Consider the following 22,838-nt stretch of genomic DNA (forward strand, 5'->3'; position numbering starts at 1 on the left):
AATTTCACATTTATCAAGATAAATTATGATGGCATTAATAAAGTTCATCGTCCTCGCGGCGTCACGTGGGTGTTACGAGATGCATTATTAGTACTCGCTCATCTTAAATAACCATGAGATAAAAAAAAAAAAGATTTTAAATGTTAGGATTCCTGGATCGATGCACGATCGACCCCAAAGTACAACCTGACAATATAAATAAAATCAGTGGTTGTTTAATACAAAGTGCAACCGGTAAATATTTGAAATGTCAGTGCTCTACTGCAACACAAGTGAGTAAGTAGGTCTAACGACTAGAGGAAATAGAATAACTCTCTCACAAGTCACACAACCACGCGATTCAGGAGAAACAAGAAGAGTCTAGGTCTTCACGATTAATTGCATTACATCAATTGACTTTACTCGCACAAATCGCATCACATCAACTCCCGCGTGAGTGTAAGAATCCTTATTATTATTATTATTATTATTATTATTATTATTATTATTATTATTATTATTATTATTATTATTACTTCTACCAATTTTGCAAGTGAAGAGAAAATACTAATGTATAATGAATAATAAGTAATATAAGTAACAAGCAAAGAGTAAAGTACTCTTTCTGCCGTACGTATATAGCATACTTCACTCATCTCATCTGTATTGCTACTATGCTCTTTCATTTACTTTACTTTGCGCCACTCTACTACTATATAGTCTTCCAGTGTAGCACAGTACCACACAGCAAACCGGCTACGGGCTGCCACGTTTCTTTATCGTGACGTAATGCCTCTGAGGACCGCATCACGCCTGCCAGACGCACTACGGACACCAGTTTTAGTTTCATACGTTCATACGCGTTCATACTACTAGTACCACGTAGGGATCAAACAAACTCTATTAAGCGCTCGTTTTTTCACTTTTTGCTTCATAATTTGAATTAACAATTTTCCTTAATTAATTTTCGCGGGAAATTCTTTTATTAATTAAGAAACAAAAAAGTTAAAAATAAAATTTTAATTTTTACTCCGTTTTTAAAAATTAATTTCTTTTTCAATAATTACATGAAAGAATGAAAATTAATAAATGTGAATTTTCGTGGACTTACCGAAGATTTTGGAAAAGTCCAAAAGTAATTAATCACTTTGTATAAATTTATAAATTCACTTGCCGAAAACTGTGTCACTGATTTTTTTGATTTATATAAATATTTTTTTTTTTTTTTATAAGATATTTTAATGAAAATTGAGGGTTACTCGTGAATAATAATGATTGTAATTGTAATATATTGTAATAGAAGGGAATGATAGAAAAACGTATGTACTGTTTGACAGCTGATGTAGCGCGCACGAGATGTAAGCTTTGGGTGCAAAACCGACACAGGGTCTTCACTGAACACGCCACGACGTTTCGCGGCAGACTGAGAGCTGTGGAAGACGCGCGGACCCCCCTGGTGATACAACGGCAACACGGAGGAGTAGAGTGTGGTGATGCGCGCTGGCACGCTGCTACTCTGATGCTAAATGCTGGTGCTACAACTAAACTAGCATTGCACGCTGTACGTCGTGATAGCCGGATGCGTGGGTATTATAATCGCGCATACCTCCCCTCTTAATGTTTTTAAGAAGCTTTGAAAATTTATTGACTGTTTTTTTTTATTTAATTAATGCCCCAAGAGAATTTTTATTAAAATATTCAAATCCAATGTGTTGTACATAATATAAATATAAAATGTAAAAGCTGTTTTAATCGAACGCGCATTAATGATCATAAAATTGTGAATTTCATATTTTATGCGCTTCGGGAAATGGGAAATGATAACATTCTTATAACCAAACTGGGAATTAATCGTTCATAAAATATACTCGAAGTTACGATCTCTCGTAAAATTGATACTTCTTGTTTTAACAATTTTTTTTTGTGTTTAAAATATTTTGTATAAACTTTTCGATATTATTGTTGTAAACTACAAGTGAGTACATTTATTTACTTATATTTACTTACTGGTAGTATTCCAGAAGCTTGTGTATTTTAAACAAGAACTTGCACGATTTATTTGATGTTGATTTTAAGTTTTGACAAACACTCGATACAATATTTGTCTCGAAACTAATAAAATATTGATGATATAATTCAAAACTATCGTATATTACAACGAATAAATTAAAAAAAAACAGTAGTTCAAATAAACATTGAATTTGAAAAAGATTTTACACTTTGTAAAATAACACACTGAGAAAAAAATTAATACTGTCTAAACAAAGGTTTCGTGACTAAAAAATTTATTAATATGGACCATTTAATTATTCGATTTTTCAATCAAAGAATATCAATAATTGTCTTTGTTGTAATAGGTCAACATCTACGAATAACCAATTAATAGTAAAAGCCGTATTCAAATGTTCGCAGGTTTTAATTTCATTTGGGTTATGATCGTTGGACATAAAGTAAACACATGTAAAAAACATCTTTTCAAAAAATGAAAAACTCTCTTCATCTCACAAAAAAAAATAGAAATACTCTAAACAAACAACAATTCTCGTCTCCAGTGAATTTTTTTACCGATATAAAATTTTTTAGGAAACACGAACGGTGGAATATTTTCCCTGAACACAGCCATGAAATAATTAAACTGTCGATACGTCAAACTCTGACAAGGAACAATGTTAAATTTCTCTATGCAAGTAAAAATATGATAATTAGCCCGCATGCGTTTTCGCATGATGTAAAATCAGTAAACTTAATGTGCTGTAATTACGTTGATTAATTAATAATAAATAAATAATTAATATCAATGGTTTCTTACCTGACTACTGAGGCATACATTCAATTAACTATCGACCCAAATACCCGCCAGAATGTTAATGAATTCAGGGTATTATAAAAAGTGTGTATATAATTGTCAGTATAATTAAAAATTAAGAGCAATATTTCTCTGAACAAAAGAAAATAATTAACATTACAATAGAAAAAATGTTATAAATGGTTAAAAAAATTCGGCGAACAACTCGGTAGTAAAGTTAAACTACTGTAAAGTTTGAAAATGATAAAAAAAAGCAGAAACTATAAAAAGATAAAATTTGCATAAGGTGAAACGAATAATAAAAACGAGTGTCTCGCGAGAGGTTATACATCATGTCAGATCTCACATAATAAAATTCAAAATGCAGTGAATCTCGAAAAGAATGACACCGCTCTATACATGGATATGTATGTACAGTACACTTTGCCATTCGGGATACTACTCGACGACAGTTGAAATTGATTCGAGCTGTCATTGACGCGAGACAGAGAATGAAAGAGAGATGAATTCTGCAGAGCTTTCCTCCATATCCAATCCCACAGTTTGGACTCAACTTCACCATCCCTTTACTCCCCTCAGAACTTCTCTTAGCGTCTTTGGACCCATCGTCATTTTCGCAAGCCATACTATCGTACATATAATACATATACATAGAGAGGACAGACTCACAACTAAATTCTCTCTATATACTATGGAATATATACTATATACTATATATAGTACGGACTATCCGGTATATGTATTTTCATATCCTCGCAGGGCTCAAGGAAAAGCATGCCAGAATTTATTCTCTCCTTTAACCTCGACTGCCATCACTCTCCATCCTAGGATCTTCATGCCATTCTAAGCCACACTCTTGCTTAAATTTCAAATCACAAATTCAATGCCCGGCATTTTTTCACCCTCGTCATAACCTACATGCCCACTGTTACTATTACCGTAACCGTAACCGTGATATGCTGAACTCACATTATTTCATTCTGGTGTATTGTTAAAATCAAAACTACCGTAAAAGGAAAATTAATCTTTGACCAAAGAAAATTTTATTCAAGGTCATGCTGCACTCTCTAAAATTAAATTAGTGAAGCTACATTAAAATTAGTAGTTGTAAAAAAAAATCTGATAAAAATTTAGTAAGTCTGATATTTAACTTCAAATTTTCAATTTAAATGAATAACTTTTTATGCTTGAGCCAAGATTAAAATTTTTTTAACTAAAAAAAATGTCAACGAATTTTTAGAATTAGAAGTAAAATTTCGCGGATAAAGTAATTTTTTTTTTTAATGGATACTCATACAACGATGAAAAAAAAACACTATACTACCCCGGTTGCAAAGCAAACTTTGTCCATATTTTTGTTTTCAATACAAAACTTTTATAAATGTTCCCCTCGACATTGTCCGTACATACAAAGTATCTGTCTTTTATATAGGAAAACTGACATACTAGTATACATGGATAAAATAAAAATTGACAAGTTGTTAAAGAAAGTGTCTCTGTACAAAAGACATCGACAGTCTTCCTCTTTTGGTTCGTCTAGAGTCCTCCACTGGGAGAAATCCATAAATAAATAAAAAAAGGGAACTAAAACTAAAACAGAAACGAAAACAAAACTGAAACAGAAAAAATAAATAAAATAAAAAATAAAAAATAAAACGTCACAGTCTGGGTTTGCGTTAAGAAGAATACCAAGAAGAACAAGTTCGCCCGGTCGGAAAGTTTTATCGTTTTTTTCGCAGCTCGATAAGTCCGACGCGCTACGCGTTGACTTTCCTCCCTTGCTTATATTCCTTATATACACCCTCTACCCTTCACCCTTGCCCTTATCCTTCCTCTTTCTTCTTACCTCTCTACCCTTTTAGTTTTTTTTTATTTTCTTTTATGCCCAAGTAGAAGTACATAAGAGCCTGCAAGGTTCGTGTTGAGCTTTTCGGCCCCTTGAGAGAAAGTGCTTAGCTTATACCTTATACCTCGTACCTCATACCTCATACCGTAGTGATGCTTTTTGTACTTCACTACCGAATAGTGAACGCCATACTTAACGCGGACCTTTGAGAAACTCTGACTGGAGGGCGGCCCGCAAAAGACACCTCTTATGTTTAGTTTACCGTCAAGATGAAAGCGGCTTGCTCATAAACAATGAATTGGTAAGAAGGAGATAGTGTTGGCATTGTATTACTATACAGCAATAGCATTATACACAGAAAAAAATTTTTTTTTAATTTACTGTTGAATTCATAATAAATATTACCGGATTGAATTATAATTGTGAAACGCTAAAGTGCTGCTTGGATAGACCAACCGGACTTTCACGTAAAATAAAAAAAAATTATAATGCAGCTTACCAAACACATGAAATAGAATTATTATTGGACATATTGTTATCAATGAAATATGATTATCATATTTTAAAGAAAATTTCTTTGAAGTAGCTATAGCAGATATTATTGGTAGACCAGTAGAAGAGGAGAAGGACAAGGGGGTAAGAGGTGGTAAATTGCCCGAGGGATGATGAAACTGACGCGGGATTAGCTGCAACGCTGTCTGTGATGCGGATTCTGGCGCCGTTGGGGCTAACATCATCCCCTTGTGTGTCCTTTATATTCTGGAAGTGTTGTGTGTGGTATAGGTATACAACTCACCCCGTTTCGCATCGTGTGTATGTCCATTGCCGATATAAAATTGCTAGTAGCCAATAAAGCGTGTTGTTGCCGAGGCATTGTTAAAAATATGCAATAAATAAATTGCCATATTGCCTGTGTGTATATTTTGTAAATATAGGTGACGAAGGATAGAAAATAGATGAAGAGAAGAACGCAATTTCCAAGTATGGATTACTCGGTCTTTTTTCGCGCTCGGACACTGTTGATTTTATCTTCCAAAGTTGTGGTGCATGTGTAGGTGTGGGCAAAAAAAAATCCATTTATAAAATTTCTTTGAAGTTTTTTAAAATATTGCTCGCGCTCACTAAATAACTAACTTGATTGTATATTTTATTGGAGCAACTTTAATGGTACTATAAATAAAGACAATATGGATTTTGCACATGAAATTTATCTTTCGGGTTATAAAATTGTTTCTAACAATTGTTAAAAAAATATTTATAACGATTTATTTGTCAATAAAGTTGCAATTTATTGTTTTATTTTATTCAATCATTATTTTTTTCATTTTGATGATAATGATGGTAAATATAATTTTGAGATAATGTATAGATAACTATGTGAGGATTAGAGTTTTATATAAAAGTAATTTAGAGGACATTGTTATGGCTAAATTAAAAGAGAATTTTTTTTCAAAGAGCCTTCAAGACGGCTGCTCATTAATTGCGGTATTATGCTGCCAGTAAGAAGACATCACTGAGAAAACTCCTGAGCAGTTCTGGGAGTAAGAAGACAAAAAATTATTATGAGCACACTGGAGATGAGAGGCTAAATGTTCCACTAAAATGAATAGACATGACTTTTTAAATAATAATTATTATTATGATTGTTGTATTATTATTATCATTATTGAGTAAACAAGATCAAATACAAAACATGAAATCTTTTAAAGCTTCAAAATTAAAGCTGTTTGTGTGGTTTTAAATCTTGGCTCTAAATTAAGGTACGAAAAAATCATAACAATAAATTTTTTTATTGGGAGTTATTTTTACTTTAAAAATTATTAAAATTTTTTTAATTTGTGAGTTGAATTTCAAATGTAAAGCTTCATAATTTTTGTTAATTATCATATGACCAACCTATCCTTTTTTTATAAATTACATATCCCGAAAAAAATTTAATTCAATTGTTTTTTTTTCTTTTTTAATTAAATTGCTCAGAAAATATGTTTGTTTTGGTAATTCATCAAAATAAAATAAAATTAATTTATATCATAAATTAAACTCGACAGCTTTTAAATTGAATTATTATGTACTTTAAATTTTCATGCTTCGAAAAATTTAAAAATAACTAAATTATTTTCCTTCACGATCGATGAGTAAATTCAATCTATTAAAATTCAATTTAAATATAATTTTACTCGATAAAATATCATTGAAAAAACCAAAAAGATCATGACTAAATATCACGTTAAATATTCGAGTTGCATTGATTTAATTAAATTAATGAACATTTTTATATACATATAAAGTAGTACTATATCTACTCATACTTATTAGTAAAAAAGCACAAGAGTTGTTTATAAAGAGAGAAACAACTTGGTAAAGCCAAAGGAGGTACTAGCGCGTATTGTGAAAGCTCTCAACACCCTAGAATGCTCAGGTTCGACATTAGAGAGTCTCTCTTCTCGTGACAGCTCAGAATAGCGTTCTTGTGTGTACCCGCGGCGGCGTTCATGAAAATAAAAAAAAGAGGGTGCGCGCGCGGACGCACTTCATTTCCGGAAAAGCACGGGATTTACTCGCGACGATAGCACGCGGTCGGGCGTTAATCACGGAAGGAAAAGGGAGTACTCGTATCATTTTGTGTATATACACATACACACACGTTTATATATGTATATATATTTTTTTTGTGTACAGTAGTAGACATAGAACTACTGTATACGGTACAGAGATTTGGAAAGAAAAAATATTTCATGGTTGTACCAAGAGCTAAAATCCACCGAAGCTTTAACAATACACCCCATCATACTTTTCTTACTTTTGTTATTATTGTAGTATCATTTTAATTAGTAGTGTTTTTTTTTAATTATCATTTTTAATCCATTAGAATCTTAATAAGCATATCAATAAAAAAACAATATCAATAATGATAATAAAGAATAATTGGTATTTGTAGTGGGGTGAGGAGGAGCAAATTTAATTTCAGGACAGCATCTACATACTATACAGCGGATGGGTTCAATAAAACTTTCGTTCTCGAAGCGCCGCAGGGAAAAACGTTCGCGCGAATCAGGAACTGGACAGAGTACGGAAGACTGGCCTCGCCCACGCGATTGTCTGACAAAAACAATCCACCAGTAATCAAAGTAAGAGTAAGTTTAAACAAAAAAGTAAATTTAACTTAAATTCGATAATTAAAAACCGAGTATGAATAATAATAAAGTTAGAATTAATAATAATAGTTACGTTCATAGTAATAATAAAATAACAATCAAGAAGCACTAACTAAATAGAGAGAAGTTGTTAAACAAAGTCAGAACTTGATACAAGATCCCTTGGTCTCTGCACTCCATGAAATAGCCATTGGTTCGTTGGTTGAATGCATTCAGTGTTAATTATAGTGTGTTCTTACCATACACATACATCTTCTATAAGCGTGTGAGGGTATAGAGGGAGAGAGTTTTAACAATTGTACTGGTGTTATTGTTGCTGCAATAGTTCTTGTTCTTGGTTGTGCTTTTGCTCTTGTTGTTGTTTCATCGTTTCCATAGTAATAGTAATAGTAATAGCAATAGCATTCTACAGTAGCATAGAGCACCTAAACAATATATACCGCGATCCCCGTTGTTCTCTGCGTACACTACAGACGCATCCGTTTTCCTTCCGTGATGAACGGGACGTCCGGCTACGCCACGACTACTGCCAACGTAACGATGAATCGTCGGTATTTATCACTGCCCAAACGAACGACAGCAGCCGGTGGTGAATTACCATTGAAGAAATCAGCCCCAGGGACACTACATGATGTGAATATATTTTTTCATTATTTAATTATGTGGATATTACATTCAAATATTGTATATGTACATTAATAATGAAATTAAATTGATTGCATATCAAGAGAAAAATTTTTAGACTCAAAAAATCATTATGAAAATTTTAATTGTCTTCAATTAAATTGAAAAATTTTTTAACTAGAAAATTTTTATTGGTTTAAGAACTTTTATATAAGATTTTTTAATTTGAGAAGGTAATTTTTTTAATCCGTATATTGTAGTAGGTGCATCCATAAATAGCGATGTATAATAAAGAAAAGTGATTACTTCATAGATCAACTGTACGAAAAATCTTTTATTGCAGATTACTATCTCCACGTGTTTTTAATGTATTTGAATAGCTGCACAGTTGTCAGTAATTGCGGTAGTAGTTTACGCTTACGAAAAATAATATTTTTTTAAAAAAGTACTTTGGATATTGTAAAAGTAACTTCAACATTATTTTATTTATTGTTTCTTTTTTTGCAAAAAGTTTTAAACTAATGGGACAGTGAAAATATCCACAGAGTAACCTCAATAAATGTGGGTATGTTGGAAGGTGTTGAAAATAGTAATCAATGCTGCGTATCAAGTAACAGTTACTGGCTATTTACATAAACAGTGGTTATATACGTTTAGAGGTAATTATCGCAGTAGGTTCTGGTCCAAATTGTAAAATAGATGCAATCAATTATTACAAAATTTCATTGGTAATTGTATTGAAATTCATGAAATTTATTAGTACCGCGGCGGAATTCCCACGAAATAGCGGTGATAAATATCTGTGGTGGCGTTGAAAGGGAAAATAAATTTTTGTTTGTACAATCTCAACTGATAGAAGGATTTATTTGGGTTTAAATAGATTTATTAATTTTTAAGAGATGGTTTATTAGCTTACTTAAAAAATAAACATTTAACCGTTAATGGGGTAAAACCAATAACTTTCCGAATCTTTTAGAATTTTCAATTTTTTTTTTTTAGCGGGGAGTTAATAAAATGGTCTTAAAAATACAAATACTTAGTTAGCACAAACCGCAATTTATTTACTCATATTATTAAATACTTATTTGTTTCAAATAAGCTTTTCACTACAATTTTAAATTAAACTGATTTATTAATTTCAAATAAATCTCTCTATCCACCGCTAATGAGATATTAATTGAGTTACTTTTGAATAGTAATTTTGCTGAATTGTTATTATCGCTATTTATTATCGTGAGTAGAATATATATTAATTATAAAAAAAAAAAATAATAAACGTTGGAGGTGAAACGTGTAAATACGAAGTAAAATCCCGGAAATAAACTGAAAGAAAACAGGTCAATCGAGTAAAGCTTCGAATACTGAAACCTGCAAGTTAAGGTGTTAGTGAAGTTTATATACAACAGTAACTACACAGATGTGTGTCTATAGAATGAGAGAATAGTGCAGAGCGAGGGATGCTGTAGAATTGTATTGAGGTTTTCTCCGAGTGCCCTCAGGTTAGAGTAAACAGATAAACAGAAGTGTTGTGTGCGCGTGGTGAATCCACGTGCTATCGCTCTTGTATTCAGTATTCCCACTTGTAATCAGATGCAGCTTGAATGTATTCGATTACCGTATTCAGTAAACCCTCTCGCAACGTCAACCATCGATCAATCTACCTCTCGCAGTAACACCCAGTTCAGTAACCTAATTAATTCATTTTTTATTCAAATAAACGACTCATTAGAATTAACCTCTAACTTTATTTAATTTTTCATCTGCGAATTAAGACGCACTAGAATTCTCTCATAAATTATTCCGTTTGATTGCTCGTCAGATAGAAATATTTATATTATATTAATCCCAGCTCAAGCGAAACTTTAGATTGCGTCTGATGGAACTTAATAATATCATTCGTGAGCTAATGTTTGTCGATGATTAATTAGTCTTATATAATATGACGGGTTTTAAGAAAAGTTTCATAAGCGACTAAATATCTTGAATTTATTTTCATTAAGGAAACTTAAAATCTGTGGAAAGAAAAAATAATCTCGATAACAAGAAAATGTTTTTTCCCCTTCACATATTTTAAGCTGAGTTCCTCTGGAATGAAAATGAATTGGAGGACAGGTAATATAATAGGGATCATTTGATGGATAAATTTTCTAGGTGACCTGTTAAGCTTGTTCATTTTTTAATAAAGTAGGGCGAGAAAATTCACATTTTGGGTAATATTTAAGGAGTGATTTATGATTAAAAGTGAAAAAAAAATTTATTTTAAACAATTAACAAATCTATTCCCAGAAAATTTCCTTTTCTGTAAAAAAAAAAAAAAGAAAATTTAACAAAATTTGATGACATTAAAAGTACACGGAGGGAAAAATATCGTTAGAGTAAGGATACGAACCGTTATTCTGACATTTAGTTAATTCAACTATACAGATCCTCACGTTAACAAAACAGTTGCCTGTTTTAGCGAAACTACATATATATTTACACGAGCTATTCTCTGTATACTGAAGTCAAACAAATGAATCCTTAAATCAGAAATCCGGATCGTTATTTTAAGGAAACGTTATTTGAGGATATGTTGAATAGTCATTTTAAACTTTAAGTTGTACCAAGAAAATTATTTTGAAAAGTTCCATAGTCTTGAATTAACTAAAATTTACTTAAATCAAGATAATTTTCTCTTGCAAGAAAATATGAATTAAAGTTCAAAATTTCGACTTAGATTCAAAGAAAAGAATTTAATAATTTTTTCAGTGATTATCGTCCCAATGATCAGTGATAATCATCGAAACGAAGTTCAACATGTTAGAAAATTAGCTGATTAAGGTGATTTAACGTGTGGTAGATGTATGTGTAGTGTACATTTGTGCTAATACATATGAAAACCGCTGATTCGATACAAATGGGAATTCCTAAGCTCTGTCAATGAGAAGTGGATGATATATATATATATATATATATATATATATATATATATATATATATATATATATATATATATATATATATATATAAAGAGAAAATGAGAGAGGGAGAGGGAGTAGCAAGTGGACCAGAAGTAGCAGAAGCGGCAACGAGAGAACTAATGAGACTGACCACGCTGGAACGTTGAAAGCTCGAATGATTCTGCAGTGCACGACCAGAATACTACATATACGGTGGGTTAACAGTCGTGGCTTTACTGCCAGTGCTTTATACTGCTATAACTATTACTACTGTCATTTGAAGCACGTCCTAGATTTGCCATTCGTGCGTTGCGTCTCATCGTGACCTCTTCCTTGTTAGTCATGTGGTTTTGTGTGTGCATTCACCGAGCGACGAATACGACTGTCAATATTCGTGTGATTTGTCACTTTGAGAGACATCGTGCACTACTTTGTATCTTTGTGTTTCTATTTATATTTGAGTCTATGTCTGTATCTCGAGTACCGGTTGTTAAGCTGGATTGAAGATAAAGTACCCGAATAGGAAATATTAACCAAATCCTACCGGAATGGGCATCAAAAAACATCTACTTTCGAGAAGGAATTCCAATCTTCGGAATCATTTCGAATTGAAAAGATTTATCTCCGACATAATTTATTTTTATTTTTGGTAATTTGATTTTTTATTTCTACTGCTGGATAACATTATTGCTCAGAGTAATAAAGCTAAATTGTCAATAATGTGTCAGTGGTTTTGACGTTAGCTATTTTCAGATTCACCGAACGTGAATTTAAAATTCTGTATTTTCCTTTTTCAATAATAATAACAGGAAATATGTAAATTATAAACATGCTTTACACGACTACTTGATATTATTTATTAACATCACCTATAGCAGAGTTCACTAACAGCTGTTCTGTTATTGATATTTTGGTTTGATAAACATTGAACATTTATAAGGTGAAATGAATATTATGGATATTTATATTAAATACAAGTTAACCCGTCGGCAATATAAATTAACTGCATACTAAATTACATTACATTAAATTAAAAGCGTAAATTATATATTTACATAAATCGTTGAAATTTTTCATTAAAAAAAAAAAAAAAAAAAAAAAAAAAAAAAATGATCAAGAGGAGTCAAATATGGTTAAACCAGATGCATCATTTCTTAATGAATTTTTTTATTACCAAGAATAGAAGAGGCCTGTTAACCTACAATTCACTCTCACTACGAAGCTAATAAAGTTTTAACTTATGTTGTAATAAGTGATGAGTTGTAATTTTTTTTTTCTATGAAAATAAAGATTCATCCATTTTTTGATAAATTAAACATAATTATTGAGTTTTTTTTTGCACAGACAAATTTAATGCTTTTGAGGATTTTTTTTAACCAAAAAAAGCCATTACCGAATTGATGAAATCTCGGGACAAAATATTCGAGCGAGATTTCATTAAGCGGTTTTTCTATTACGCTTTTGATGTCGAAGACAAAAAATTAGGAAGAAGTGAGGGAGCGAGCAAGTTAATTGGAGCTAACGAGAAAACGTCATGGGCACACAGCACACAGGAAAAATAAATACCTCAACAGATTTTTTTTCGTGAGGTTTTGTACTATTTTGGTTTTTCAGCTAGTCTAGTTCCATCACCAGCCCTTTGAGAATCCCGTGTACAGGTTCTGATTTGTAAACCGAGAAAGAAGGACGGGGAAAGTAATCAGCCAAGGATTCGTCGGTTTTCCCTTTAATTTTGTGGCTAACCACGGAAATTTAAAAGAGCCTTTTTCGGGTGTGTGCTGCCGTGTGATAAATTACTTTTTACTTCGTTTTAATATTTATTAACTTATTTTTTACTACTCACACCTTTACTTTTACCTTATGTAAGTTTCAGAGAAATCTGATAGGAGGGAGGAGGGTGTGATGGATACTTAATAATAAAAAAGTAATAAATAAAATATAAAATTTTCCTGACAGTAATATATAACGCAATGATATACAACGATAAATATGAAATCAATGTTATCCACGTCTTTTATAAATGACTATAAAGTTAATTAGATTATTTTTGAAATAGTTGAAAATTGAGGGAAATTTATTAAATAACTTTTTTATTAAATAACAGCTGGCAGTTGGCTTTGAATAATTTTATAAGTGTTAGCTCTCGTTGATTTGATGCACGCAATTTATCGTGGATAAATTTATCGAGGATAGACAAGAAAAAAGGTAAATAAAGTGGGAAATAAAAAAATAAAAATGATAAAAAATAACCACGAGAAAGGTAAATGCGTTTCGAGGCGACACGACTGGTGCTACTGGCCTGTGGAATTGACTGGCACGGGTCCAAGCTCTGATTGCTAAAGCACGAGGAGAGAATCGAAGAAAGAGAAAGACAGAGATAAAGTTTTAGCGAAGAAAAAAAATGGTCTTCGTGATCGTGGAAATGCAAGCGGAAGAATAAAAATGAATAAAGTTTTTGACAAATTGCAAAAATGAAAAATAATAATAATAGTGATGACAATGATCAAGACTTACAATATTCTCACCAGTGAAAAAATAAATTTTGTTTCCAAGGATTCTAAATAAAAAAAATTTTTTTATATAACATGAAACGAAAAAAACTTTTTTTTTTAATTACCTTAAAATGACAGTAATTTTGGGATATTTCGAAATTTCTAATTTAATTACAATTCTAACAATAATTATTCACTAATGAACTGTTAAGAAAAAAAGGTATGGACTGGATATAGTATTTTTATAATGTAATGTAATGATTTCCTTGGTTGTCCGAGAGGATAAAAAACAAAAACCGAAAACCGAAAGCCGATTGATGTGTTATCTTTAATCTTGTAAGGCTTCTGACGCCTCTTGAGGCCACTGGTGTTGCCACAAGTGTTTTCTTCGGCAAGCCGGAAATATAGTGAAACGTGTCTACACTTTGTTCTGTAATGGTATAAACTAGGGATAGGATGGAAGTATATAACAGCAGAAGCCTACAGATGACTGAATGGGAAGAAGAAAGGGAGAGGAGGGAACAAAACAAAACAAAGAGATAACAACGTCAAAACAGAGAAGAGCGTGTAGTAAAGACGTATAGCCAGGGCGCTTGAATTCGCCCGAGGAGTTCATATCCTGCTGAGGAATTACCATATAATACATTATCCACCGGTTTCTCCGGACAAGATTCCGAACTGAGGAATTAGTCAGCTTGAATAGATGAATGGCACAGATAGTTCCTTTCGTGTCAGAACAGGGATTCGATATATATAATATGCATATAATATATACAACGTCTATACTAGAGTGATAGCTACTTTAGATTCTGATTTGGAGGTTTCAAAATAAATTTCTTATCATCTTTGTTTAATTAAATAACATTTACGTAAGAGTTTCATTAATAATTGCAGAAATAAAAATGATTTATGATAGGTAATTTACGTTTCTCATTTTGCGGGAGTTTAGTCGTTTTGAGGCGTACAAAAAATATTATTGAGAATTCGAGAAAGGAAAGGTAATTTATCACCGTGAAAATGAAATTAGTAAATAAATATAAATTTTAAGTGAAAGTAATGTGAAAAGTTTTCAATTTCAGTCTTTTCATTGAAATACAGAAGAAGTTATCCAGTATTGATAAATTGAAATTTTTGCGATTGAATGAAACAAGATATTTGATTAAACAAATTAAAATTTGAGAAAAATAATTTCGTTTCTTTTTTGTATTTCATTGTAAAAGTAATTACTTCTTTATTTAACCGTGATGTAAACGATACTACCGAATAAATTTGGTTTTTTCTGATAGAAATCCATTATTGACCAGTAATAGAAAGGGATGGTCGGGAAGTTGGTCGGTTTCCCATGCAATAGATCCTGAATTCTAAAATGTAGCCGGAGATTTTATGAAACTGAAACCGCCTGAGTCTCAGAGAAGGATCTATTTGCTATTACAATGGATATAGGTCTGAAATCTAACATTCCTGGCAGTTCTCGAGTCTCTAAGATGTATCCCGGGATTTCGCGAAGATCAAAACTGTTTGGAGGTTTTGGTATTACAATTACAGTTCTGAATGTCTTAGTTACTTTTCGATTCATTGAATTAACAAAATTTCTTTTTTATACTAATTTTTTTTCACCACAAAGTTAATATACACATTTTGATTGTGTGTTTATTCAATATTTTCGAATTTTCCATTATTTGAAGATATATTTTAATAATATTTCAATAAATTTGAAATATTATTAAAATATATTTGAAACTGACCGATCTTACAAACAGTGTTTCATCACAACAACATAATATAATAACCATATTATTATTATTATTATTATTATTATTATTATTATTATTATTATTATTATTATATATTTAATAATAATAGTACATAAAACATAAAAGTTGTTGAGATTGAATCATGATGCAGATGTTTACGATTCACAACCCCAGTTATTAAATTCTCAGGTTTACATAATTCTCTATTATTTCTATTCTGTATAATTATGAAAGTTTCCAGACTTTCGAACATTGCTGATGTATCTGATCCAGTGTTGAATATAGTAAAATAATAATAAAATATTTTATAATATGTGAAAAAGCGTATTGATCAAAAGAAATTTCTATCATCGTCTATCTTCAAGATATATATATATATATATATATATATATATATATATATATATATATATATATATATATATATATATATATACATTTTATTTTTTCCAGATATATGTTTATGTTGGCTCACTTGTGAGTTCCCAACACGTCGTCTGTGTCACGGGGCTTTGACTTTGTACGCGAGAGTCAAACGAAAAGTCATACACCGAGTACAAGTCGGAAGAGAAGACTTGTTGGCCTGTCTTGTGTTACCGTTGCTAGATGTGTCTCATCGCAATACCTATACCATACTACTCTGGCTTACAGCTCGCGCTTCTCTTTACCTCGTTAGCAGAAGAGAGATTTATTCCTGGGTTGTGTATAGTTGTTCTCTTGAGCCATCCCGGCTCCAGAGGTGTTTTCACATCGCAAAAGGACTATGTAAGTAATGAAATTTGCACGTGTAAAGATCCAACACGTCTATATATTTTCCTTCTCAGCTCAAGAAAATACCTGTCGAGTTTTAGAGTTTGGTTATAAGCCGAGTTGTCACTAAAAGCAACCGCATTCTCTGTGTCAATGAACACTACAAAGTTCCATCCATCCATTCAAATGCATGGCGAAGAATGAATAGGTGTTTTACTTTTGTTGAAATTTATATAATATGTTGAAAAATCGAGACAAATAAAATAATCTGACAGATGTTTATAACCCTTAAAATAACCAACCATTTAATTATTTTTTTTATATAAGTTATTGAGAAATTATTTTCACGTTAAAATTTAAATTATTGATTATAGGGAGTATTAAATCTAACTATTTGACAGAATTTTATTTTTAGACGACTCCAAAGCTAAAGAACTCTTTTTTAATAAACAAAACTTGAAATAGACGTATTTAAAAATATGAAAAAATGTGACAAAGTAAACAGAAGAGAAGAAAAAAGTATATATGCAAAGAAAAAAAAATAAATATATATGCACCCCAAATGTCCAGTTACAAAGTTGAAAAAGTAGTAAAGGTATTATTTGGACATGGGAAATCCTATTAGAGTTGTTCGGTCCGAGCAAGTCGTTTTAGTTTAAATTCTTTGTTTTATTTTTAAAAATTTTATTTTGCGCGAAAAGCAACCCGGAATAATGGTACTCACGAGAGTTACACATACGATGACGATGAGTGTATGCAACTTCGCGAAAACTAAACTGCGATATGAGGACAAAAAGACAATGATAACGTTGCAATCTGAATCGAACGTATATTGTCTTGTTTTATTATTACCATTACAACTGCTATTATTATTATTATTGTCATCATCAGACTATTATTATTTTTAGATTCTTTATCTTTTATTTCCCTCTGTAAAAATTTTTAGCAGAGCAAAGCCGGTTCTTTTTATTTTGACGTACTATTCAACATTTTGGTCTTCACAATTCCTATTCGCGTAGTTTTCGGAATATCGGTATGGAAAATACGCGACACTAGACGAGCTCGTGAAAATATTGCGGGCTTTATGAGAAATGTCAGAGCAGAGAGAAGGCTTTAGAAAGAAGCTTGGCGGAATACTGTGCTCTATTTTATTTATTTTTTTTTTATTTCTAACACTGTACTGTGACAAATTTAATCGAAAAATAGTCGTGAGGTTAAGAGTCATTTATTTTGTTTCCATTAAATCAAGAGTGCTTCATTCTGCTCAGCAAAAATATATACGCAACAATACAAAAGTATTTTTACAAGTTTTAATTATAAAAGTTGAATTTGATTTAAAGTTACTGTTAACGTCTTAGTCTTCAAGCTTCTATAGAAAAAATTTCAATTTCAAGTATCTGCAATTACTTTATTGTTTTATATCCCAGCTGCATTCTCTTATTTACATTTATTTATTGCCACTTTAAAAACAAATCCTTGCCCCAACAAATTTTCTTAACGACCCGCTGAATTCTAGATGAAAAATATTAAAAACTTTGCAACGCGGTATACTTTAGAACATAGTATGCATAATTTTGAACTAACATTAGTGACTTTTAATCCAAGAACAGATATGTATTTTATTCTTTAGGACAAATATTATATGAATATATAGTTTTTGATAACAACAGAATAATTCATTGACGAATAAAGTTTTTGCGTGTAATTGTAAATTTCATTCAAGAGTTTTAACTCATTGACTCACGTAAAAAATAATCCTATATATAGGGAAGAATAATATGAATTCTAACCAAAAAAATATTTCTAAAAAGTTGCATCATTAATTTCTTAAAATGTCGAATTTCAATTTTTTCTTTAATTTTCTTTACAATAATTCCTTGCTTATGAAAATTTAAAAAATTATTAATATTATTAATACTTCGACTAAAAATTTCTTGAATCAACCAATTCCTTTGTCAGTGTAGGAGCAACAAAAAAAAGTACTTTAACGGTGAGAACCAGAACACGCAATCGTTCAATTATAAAACACACAAACTCACAGGCATCTTTGTCGGTTCGTTAACATTTTGCTGATCACGCTCGTCCGTGATATCACATGGTTGATACCGTCGACTCCAATTTAGCATATACCGTAAAATACACATACGTACAACATAGAGCATAGATCCATATATATATATATGAAACGAGTTTTTCCTCGTCTTCTAACAGCGAGAATATATACATAACACATAAGCCTAGATATAGAGAACACATACCAGCATGCATGCTCATTCCTGACCAAACGCGCGAGGCTCACCCTCAACGCTGCGTCGGGGGAATACTTTATCGTGCATGAATAATGTATCCTACGAGCCGATAGCGTGTCCTGCCGTTTAGGCAGCCACGAATAAACGATATTGAGCCAAAGCGAGTGGAGGGCTTTTCCAGAGTAGAGTCCAGAGTACAGAGTTTAGAGAGTACATATACATCCAACACTCTCCCTCTCTCTCTCTCTCTCTCTCTCTCTCTCTCTCTCTCTCTCTTTCTCTCTGTACCTGCACTCGAACTAGCATCCAGTTACCCGTTAGCCATTACCGTTGCATCTATTCTCTCTGCTGTATGGTTGTATCCGCTGCCAAAGTATATATAGGCAAGACCGTTGATGCTCTCGCCTCTGGACTGGACATCAGTTGGCTCTTGCTCTGCAGTGTAGTACTATACAGCCTTCCACCGATTTTACGGCTCGACTCATGACCCGCGGGATCAAAACGTCCGTCGTCATACGCCCTACGCCGTACTATACTACCTGTAGTATATACTAAACCCATCTGGCCTCCACCCACCCACTAACTGGGCTTCTGTTGTCGTTTTACTCTCCTACGTCCGCACTTAATGCTTTGTTCTCTAATGATACACAAAGCTCGCTCTAAACTGGTAGGTATTTTCAAAAATACCCTTATCTCTTCCTCAAACGATAAACCTCAACGACGGGACATCATAAATCATAACTCATAACTCATAGCTCACAACTCATAACTATAGTATATAATACACACTCCATCCAGAAACTAAACTGAAGAAAACATACTATGGGTGAAGCTAAAAAATGTTCTTTTGAATCGTCATCAATTTGTCTCCCACAACATAAACATTTTTATTTTATTATATTTGTTATTTTATTCTTTAGAAAGGAAATATATTTTCAATTTGTGGATGATAAAGCCGGAGGGAAATCGAGCAAGAAAATTAAATGTTTAAGTGACAAATGCATTGAAATAAAAAAAAAAAAAAAAAAACAAAGTTTTGGAGAATATACAATGGAAAAAAAAATTACTTTGATTCACGAGAAAAACTCTTGAACCAAGAACAATTTCTTGGTTTGAAAATTTTTCCACTTGACTCAAGATAATGTTAATAAATATTTATTCTTACAAATTTTTAGAGCAAGAGTTTGATTTGTTGGTGGAAAATCATTAATTAAATTAATCAACATTTAAAAGTAAGAATTTCAAAGTAATGTAAAAAGAGGGAGCAATACCCGGGTTACTTTTCTCAGCTATCCGGGTGATCTTAACTCCATCGGATAATTCCTAATTATCGATTGACAGAGATAGTTCTGAGATAAGGAATAGCCTTCGTAAAGTCCCGTCGCCTTCTCTGACACCTACGGAATCCACTGACTACTGACTACTGACTACTCGGTATCCTCTAATTAGATTTTCTCATCCTCTTTATCCGTCTCTACTCTGCTCTATCTATACACTGTCTGATTTCTGCAGCTCTGTCGCGCCTTCTTGCCACCTTAGAATTCTCTCAGAAGTCCACAACAACAAGTTCAACTACAAATACAGGCCCAACAACCGAAAACTCCATTCACATTCTACTCGTTAAGCAGAGGATGCATCGCCGCAGTACTGGACTGTTTAATTTTCACGCTCGCTGAATTTAGCTCAGTTGTCGCTCGCTTTTATGCTGTTCTTGGTGCACTGTACTAGAGAATGATAAAATAAAAAGTTGAATTTTCAATCCTAGTTTTTGTTATCTACCATCTGACTACACTCTGATAAGAATAACTTGCCGACATTTAATTACATTTTTAAAAGTTAGGCAATTAGACTACTCTAATTCCGTATTATTACTCAATGCAGTCTCGTATAAATTATAATTAATATTATTATTATTATTCAAAAGTTTTTAATTTTCAAACAGAAATTGAAATGTACAGCTTAATAATTTTCTAAAATTTTTATATATTAACAATTTATTGACCTCATATGTATTGAAATTATGAAGCTATATAAAGAACAAAAAATTAAATTGTCTACATAGAAATTGTGCTTGAACTTGATAATAATTAATGTAAAGACCATATAAATCGGTAAAATAATCATTTTATAAATTATTATTATTATTAGTTATTTTTTTAATATAAGAGAAATTTTTGCATAAGGTCAAACATGTATTCTGTATAATGTCTAACCTTTTATTTAGAAAATTGACCGTGAGTGAAAATATCATCGATGCGATGATGACAAGATAAATATTACGTAAGACTCGTTTCAGAATGTAAATATTACTTAAAAGGTCATAACCAGGATGGAACCAGAACTTTATACCTCTACTGGAGGATCATGCATGATATTTACGAGACACATTATTGTTTAACGTGCGCTGTTAATAATGCATTGGATCTTTTATAGCAGCGCGCATTTAACATGAGTATATCCATCGCAATACGGGGAATTCATTTTTAATACACTGATGCTATACTACTACTACTCCTACTGTTACTACTACTACTACTACTACTACTACTACTAGACTAGTAGTTTAATAGTCAACTTTACTAGTTGTCTACTATAGACAACCAAGTAAAATATAAATGTACAGAATCATTGGCCAATAACCAATCTCCTATTCGTGGATAAATTATCAATCCCATCACTGAATAACTGACAAATTAATTCTGATTGGATTCATTGTTATGAAATACACCAACTATAAATAAAAACCGCTAAGTTTGGTCGTATAATATTTTAAATAATTAGATTTATTAGTTTCGCAAGCAGATAAATCCGTTTTTTTGTTCTTAAAAAGACAGAAAATAATAAACGGAATGAAATGAAATTAAAAAAAAAAAATTTAGTGCAAAAATGGCAAGTTAATTATCGCAGTGAGGAAAATTTATTGAAAGTTTATTATCAAAATTCCTCTTGTATAATGTTTGCAGAGAGAAACGAGAGTGTCTAGATGTACGCTAGAATGAATTCACTTTTTCACATTAGTATTTGACTGTTTTCGTGAGTAGCACACATGTATCTACTTCATTGAGTTGAGATTCGCGTGAACAAGTCGCAAACTACATTATTCTCAATTTCTCAAATTCCCGAGCGTACGTCGCCAAGCTCCTGCAAGTACGTCGAGAATGTTGTCTAAAATATATACAACTTGTGTACTATACATATATACAACGTACACATATTTACATACATACACATACGTATTCATAGTTTTTTTTTTATTCCTGGTAACCTCTTTTTGAAATTTTTATCTTATGCTTTTTTCGCTGCCGTATTTCAGGGAGCTGAAACACTTGGGCGATAAAAAATAGTTGAAATAACTGCTAGAAAATTTTTCAAGCAATGTTTACTACGAAGAATATTTATATTCCGACACAAATGTTACGTTGTAAAGTTAAATTATTATTGGTAATTAGATAAAATTATTTTCGCTTATGAAAAATTCGAGGAATATCTTGGAGAAAAGAATTCTCAGTAAAAAAAAGTTTTATGAATGAAATGTTTGAGAATAAAACTTGAAAAGAACTTTAAGTATTTAATCATACTTTTAATTTTTGACAGGCATGAGAAGATAAAGGTATCCATTAGTTAAAATAAATATAAATTTTACAAAACAAAGCAAAATTAAAAAAAAATAAAGATAGAAAAGAAAAAACATAAAGATTTATTCCGACATTTAACTTCATAAATTTATTATGGAGAAATGAGTCACACAATCGCCAGAACTGTAACTCAGCATAATATCTTAATTTAACACCTTGCTTAGACAAGCGAAATTTATTTAATTATGCAGAATACGTCTCTCTCTACTCGAAGCTGTTTTTTATTTTATTCAACTTCAGATACTTAGGCGTTTGTTTTGTTGGGATCGACGTGCTGAAAATAGTCGAGTTTCGTCTCATGAACATACGCGTATCTCGAATTTGATGGACGAACCGCCTGCAGACTTGATGTTATGTGGATTCGAAATTTCTCATTCGCGTCGCGGGTCTGGCTGTCCGTGACTGGACAGCAACCCGGGCGAATGCCACAAGAACTGCTGCGATGAGAAGTAAAGAACAGAAGAGGACAAGGACGAGGACGTGAGACCGGGGCCGAGACCAAGACTGGTGAATTTTATTCGATTCGCGCCTCGGAAACTCTCCAGGCGAATGATCGAGCTACCGTGACCAGTTTTTTAAAAGTAACGCCAAAGTTCTCCTGCCTTTTTC

At 31.9% G+C, this 22,838-nt stretch overlaps 1 protein-coding gene across 3 annotated transcripts in view; it reads right to left on the reverse strand.

The window, feature by feature from the left end:
* Ph4alphaefb (prolyl 4-hydroxylase subunit alpha-1) overlaps window positions 1-22,838 on the reverse strand; it is a 103,449-nt gene that overhangs the window by 79,804 nt on the left and 807 nt on the right. The window contains exon 1 of one of the 3 annotated variants that reach the window (XM_074247549.1): window positions 1,091-1,422. The exons of the other annotated variants lie outside the window; for them this stretch is intronic. The gene's annotated coding sequence lies outside the window, so the exon portion shown is untranslated. Of the gene's footprint in view, window positions 1-1,090; window positions 1,423-22,838 lie in introns of those variants that run through there. 3 annotated transcript variants of the gene reach the window in all.

This window comes from Cotesia typhae, unplaced genomic scaffold, assembly GCF_013202065.1.
Source record: "Cotesia typhae breed Kobodo isofemale line unplaced genomic scaffold, CoteBio_Ctyphae contig_5, whole genome shotgun sequence".
Taxonomy (NCBI): domain Eukaryota; kingdom Metazoa; phylum Arthropoda; class Insecta; order Hymenoptera; family Braconidae; genus Cotesia; species Cotesia typhae.